The following is a 5,186-nucleotide window of genomic DNA, read 5'->3' on the forward strand; positions in this document are numbered from 1 at the left end:
CCTGTGTTGTGTGATTCCGTGCAGCTTTATCATGTGTATAGATCCATGTAATCACTCCCATGATCAAGGTGCACAGCTATCTTGTCCCCACAAGGATCACTCTTCTCCTTTGTACAGCCTCTCACACCCCTCTCCCTGCCTGTCCCACTCTTACCAGATGAGCAGCCATTCATCTGCTCCCCATTTCTATGACGTTGTAATCTTGAGAATGTTATGCAAAGGAAATTATACGATATGTAACATTTTTGGGGGTATAAAACATCTTCATTAACTTTTAACTTTCCATTTCACATTTCTGAAAGAGCTCCTTACAAGTAATGTGTTTTATTAGTCAACTACAGTTACAACACAATCATCATAGATTTCTCCTTCTGTGTTCATGCCACCAAACACAAAACAGAGCAGTGTGTCCTCACTTTGCTGTGAGTCATCACCTTGGATGACTTCTTTGTCCTCAAAATTTTTGTCAGCTTCACAGTTCAGAGGGACTGAATCGAAATCTTTCTCAGAAGCAGACGCCACTGGCCATGGAATAACACACATGGAATGGTCCAGTCATCCAGGGGGTAAGAAAGTATCAAATTTAAGCAAGGTCCAATGCTGCTTTTCTATGTGGTATTGGTACATGCTGTCCAGTGCTCCCGTGGGAGCTATTCCTCCAAAGATGTACACATGCTTCCCCACAACCACAGCTGAATGGGCAGCACAGCCAGCAGGGGCAGCCCCAGTGGGACTCAGCTTCTGCCATTTCATATCATTTATATCGATACAGTGGAGATCATCATAGAATTTGTCCCCTGCTAAGCCTCCATGGATGAAGAGCTTTGTCCCTGCTGCCACCATCACATGACCATGCCGAGGGGATGGGGGTTTTCCAAGTGTCTCTGGCTGTGACCAAGTCAGAGTGTCAGGATTCAACACTTGTAAACAGTTGCGATTGCCTGACTGGTCGACACCTCCAAACACCCAGATGCTGTCCGGTGTGCAGGAGGGAATGAAGCTGGCATGTTCGTACCGGGGCAAGAGGCCCTCCCAGGTGGCTAACTCCCACTGATGTGTCCCTAGATCCATGGCGTGCACATCTGAAAAGCTTCTGTTTGGATTTGCTCCTCCAACAATGAAGACCTTCCCTCTCTTAGCATCACCAACTGGGGGTAAATACGAGCAGCTGGGGCCAACCCGAGCACAAGGGCTGCTTCCAGGAGGCGTCAAAGTGTACCATGTTGCTTTCCTAGGCTTGTCTCCAGGCTCCAAGACAGGCACCAGCTGCATGGTGTCCTATGCCTGATTGGCTTTCTGCTGCTGCTGCTTCTTCAGGCCTCTGAAGAGATTTCGTCGTTTTTCATCAGAAAATCCTCGTTGTCTCCCCAGAGGTGAGAAATCTGGGGTCACGCGGCGAGCCTGGGCGTCTCAGCCCCTCGAATGCCATCCTGGGTCCCTCAACGGGGATCCTGAGGGAAGTCGCAGTCCCTGTCCCAGAGTCGCCCCTCCGGGCCCTGAGGCTGTCCCAAGCCTCGGAGCCCATGGCCGAGGTCGGAAGACCACTCTTCCCCGACCTCCAGCCGGGTCACTGGGGCTCCAGTATCCGGAGCGCGCCCTGGCGGGTGCTCTCGGGACAGGGTCGTCTCTCCCAGAGGTGACAGCAGCGCAGGGTGGCCGGCGTTTGACCGATATGTAACATTTTAAGATTTCTTTCTTTCACTTTCTTCTTTCCTTGAGCCCTGGTGGTGTACTGGTTACACATTAGGCTGCAATCCTCAAAGTTAGCAGTTCAAAACCACCAGCTTCCCCAAGAGCAAAAGACAGGGCTTCTACTCCCATTAACAATTATAGTCTCAGAAACTGTAGTTAGACCCTGTCCTCTAGGGTCATTATGAGTTGGCATTGACTTGATGGCAGTGAGTTTGAGTTTTTTTGTTTTGCTTTGGTTTTTACTCAATAGTATTCCCTTGAAATCCAACTGAGTTGTTGTGTATATTAATAGTTTGTTCCTTTTGATTACTACATAGCATTCATTATATGGTAAAACCCACCAGTTCCTCTGTGCAGAAAGATGAGCCTGTCCATTCCCCAAAAGATTTAAATTCTCCAAAACCCAGTGGAGCAGTTTTGTTTTGTCCTACAGTGACTATGAGTTGGAATTGATTAGACAGGAGTGGATGGCAGTGAGTGTAGGGTATGGATAACCACAGGGCAACTCTTCATTCATTGAAGGGCATTTGAGTGTCTCCATCTAGTGGCCATTATGAATAACATTGTTGGGTATGCTTTCCAGGCTGATTACATCATTACACATCCAGACCAGCAATATATGGGAGCTTCATATATTCGTACATTCTGTTTGCTAGAATTTGATGTTAGCACCATTTAAAAATGTTGAGTCAGTCAAATGGGTATGTACAGGGGTTCTTTGGGGTTTTAATTTTAAGTTATCTAATGCAGCAGTACTCAACCTGTGGGCCATGACCCTTTGGGGGTCAAATGACCCTTTCACTGGGGTCGCCTAAGACAATTGGAAAACATATATTTCCCATGGTCTTAGGAACCAAGACACCGCTCCTCTATCCGTCCCCAGGAGGGTCTGCCCACATGCAGAAATGCTGATCTGGTGAGAAAGTAGCTGTCTTAACCTTCACACTGACGCTGGCTTTTTATGCATACTATCGCAAAATGTAGCTATGTAGTTTGCTGCTGTTAGTTTAAGACTATTATTACCCATGCTACAACATGCTTCAACACAAAATTTCATCTATTTGTAATTAGAAATAAATAGGTCACAATATAGAATTACATATTGTTTTTGTGATTCATCTCTGTGCTTTAAGTATGTTCAATTTATAACAATGAAAATACATCCTGCATATCAGATATTTACATGACGATTTATAACAGTAGCAAAATTACAGCGATGTAGTAACAACAAAAATGATTTTATGGTTGGGGGTCGCCGCCACATGAGGCACTGTATTTAAGGGTTACAGGATGAGGAAGGTTAGGAACCACTGATCTAGTGGCTAATGAAAAGAACCTTGGTCGTGATGTTAGGTAAGCACCGAACTGCTAACTACCAAGTTGTTAGTTCAAACCTAACTGGTGCTCTAGGGAGAAAAATGAGGCTGTCTGCTCCTATACAGATTTACAAAGTCTCACAAACCACATACAGGGTTGCTGTGAGTTGGAGACGATTCCATAGCAGTGGGTTTGGTCTTGGTTTTCATAATGGCATAAACCATTTACTCTCAATTACTAACCTCAAGGTTAATGGTTCCAGCCCACTCAGCAGTGTGGCAGAAGGAAGCTCTGCTGATCGACCTCTGCAAAATCAGAGTCCAGAAAAATCCTCGGGAGCTTATCACTCGGCGACCAACGGGGTCTTCTTGAATCAGAATCCACTTCATGAGGAGCGGTTTGGTATGGAGTTTCCCTGCTGTTGGTTTTTGTTGGTAACAGCTGATGGTGCTGAGCCCTTTTTTATATGTTTCCAAGGTGTTGTTTTGTTCTTAATGATTTCTGAGGAACCACCAAGATGGAGAGCACATGACTCCTGGGAACTGGGAATGAGGAACCCAGGATGAAAGAGCAGGGATGATCGGAGACTTGACAGCGATGAAACACACAACTTTCCTCTAGTTCTTTAATGCTTCCTCCCCCCACTATCATGACCCCAAGTCTACCTTACAAATCCAGCTAGACCAGAGCATGTACATGGGTATAGATAAGAGCTTGCAACACAGGGAATCCAGGACAGATAATGGGAGTAGCCATACCAGGAGGATAAGGGGAAAGGGGGGAGAAAAGGGGAACCTATCACAATTATCTACATATAACCCCCTCCCAGGGGAGTGGACAACAGAAAACTGGGTAAAGGGAGACAGTGGCCGGTGTAAGATATGAAAAAAATTATAATGTATAAATGAGGGAGGGGGGGGATGAGCTGATACCAAGGACTCAAGTAGAAAGAAAATGCTTTGAATATGGTGATAGCAACTGAGATAGTTCAGGTTTATTGTACCAACCTGGCCGAAAAACACATGTGGGATTAATTGAAGGGTGGAGAGAAAAATGGCTCAGTGAGCCTCACCTTTCTGGTTCTCAGGTCACTTGCTTTCTGATGGTCAAACCAGGGTGCAGCTGCCTTAGCCAGTTCCCTGCTTCACCTGGCAAGGCTCACTTCCTGTAAGACATCCCTGAGGAGAAGCCACATGGACCTACCCTGATGCAGCCCTGGGTTCTAGAGCAGCCGCGTGGAGACCCCTGCCAGCGCTGAGATGCTTACATGCTCACTGATTTAACTTTCCTTCTTCAGTCGGCATCATTGTGAGCGTTTTTTGATATTGAGGAGGACTTTGTAGTTTGATGTCAGACACATGGGTTAATGTTGGATTTATGGGCTTGGACAGCACTGGGGTTGGGAAGTTTTTTTAATGTATACTTACCCTTTATATAAAGCTCTCCCTTATATACATATGAGTTTCTGTGGATTTGTTTCTCTGGTCTACCTAGACTAACACAGCAACATATGTACAAATGTGCTTGACACAATGGATGGATGGATGGATGGATGGATTGTGATAAGAGCTGTAAGAGCCCCAATAAAATTATATTTTTAAAGAAAAAGAAATAAACTGAAGAAACCCCTTTTTATGGCAGGAATTCAGATGTTGATTCAGAAAGACTTGGGTTTGAATCTTACTTTTCTACTTGCCAGATGTGAGACCCTGGGGCAGGGACCTTTCTGAATCTCATTTCTCTGTGAAAGATAAATACGATTGCACCCATCCCGTGGGATAATTGTGTGAATTTCATTAAATTAGGTGAAATCTTATAAGGTTTTCGTATACATAGTGTGTGGTAGGAAAGAATTTCTCAATACATACTAGTAGCTATATGTTTCTTTGTACTCTGCATGGGACTTTCTGTATTCTGTAATAGTTCATTTAATTAGGTCATTGGCTCCTCTTAGATTCCAACAAATGATCTAATGTCTATTTTCAGGAAGAGTGTCATGCTAGAACATGCTTAACCACCTCATCCCATACTTTCTAAATGAGCGATAGATTACACCTTGAAGTTGCACAATGCCAATGCTAGCAAAGCCCTAGTAGATGCATATAAATGCTTTATAAGTAGCTATGGTACTTATAATGCTCAACAGAGCATTTTCTACATTAATGTGATTATCAGAC

General features: G+C 44.6%; 1 pseudogene; it reads right to left on the reverse strand.

Moving 5' to 3' along the window:
* Window positions 1-327: 327 nt before the first annotated feature.
* LOC142430645 (rab9 effector protein with kelch motifs pseudogene) lies at window positions 328-1,441 on the reverse strand (annotated as a pseudogene).
* Between the last annotated feature and the right edge of the window lie 3,745 nt (window positions 1,442-5,186).

Source organism: Tenrec ecaudatus, chromosome 17 (assembly GCF_050624435.1).
Source record: "Tenrec ecaudatus isolate mTenEca1 chromosome 17, mTenEca1.hap1, whole genome shotgun sequence".
NCBI classification, from domain to species: domain Eukaryota; kingdom Metazoa; phylum Chordata; class Mammalia; order Afrosoricida; family Tenrecidae; genus Tenrec; species Tenrec ecaudatus.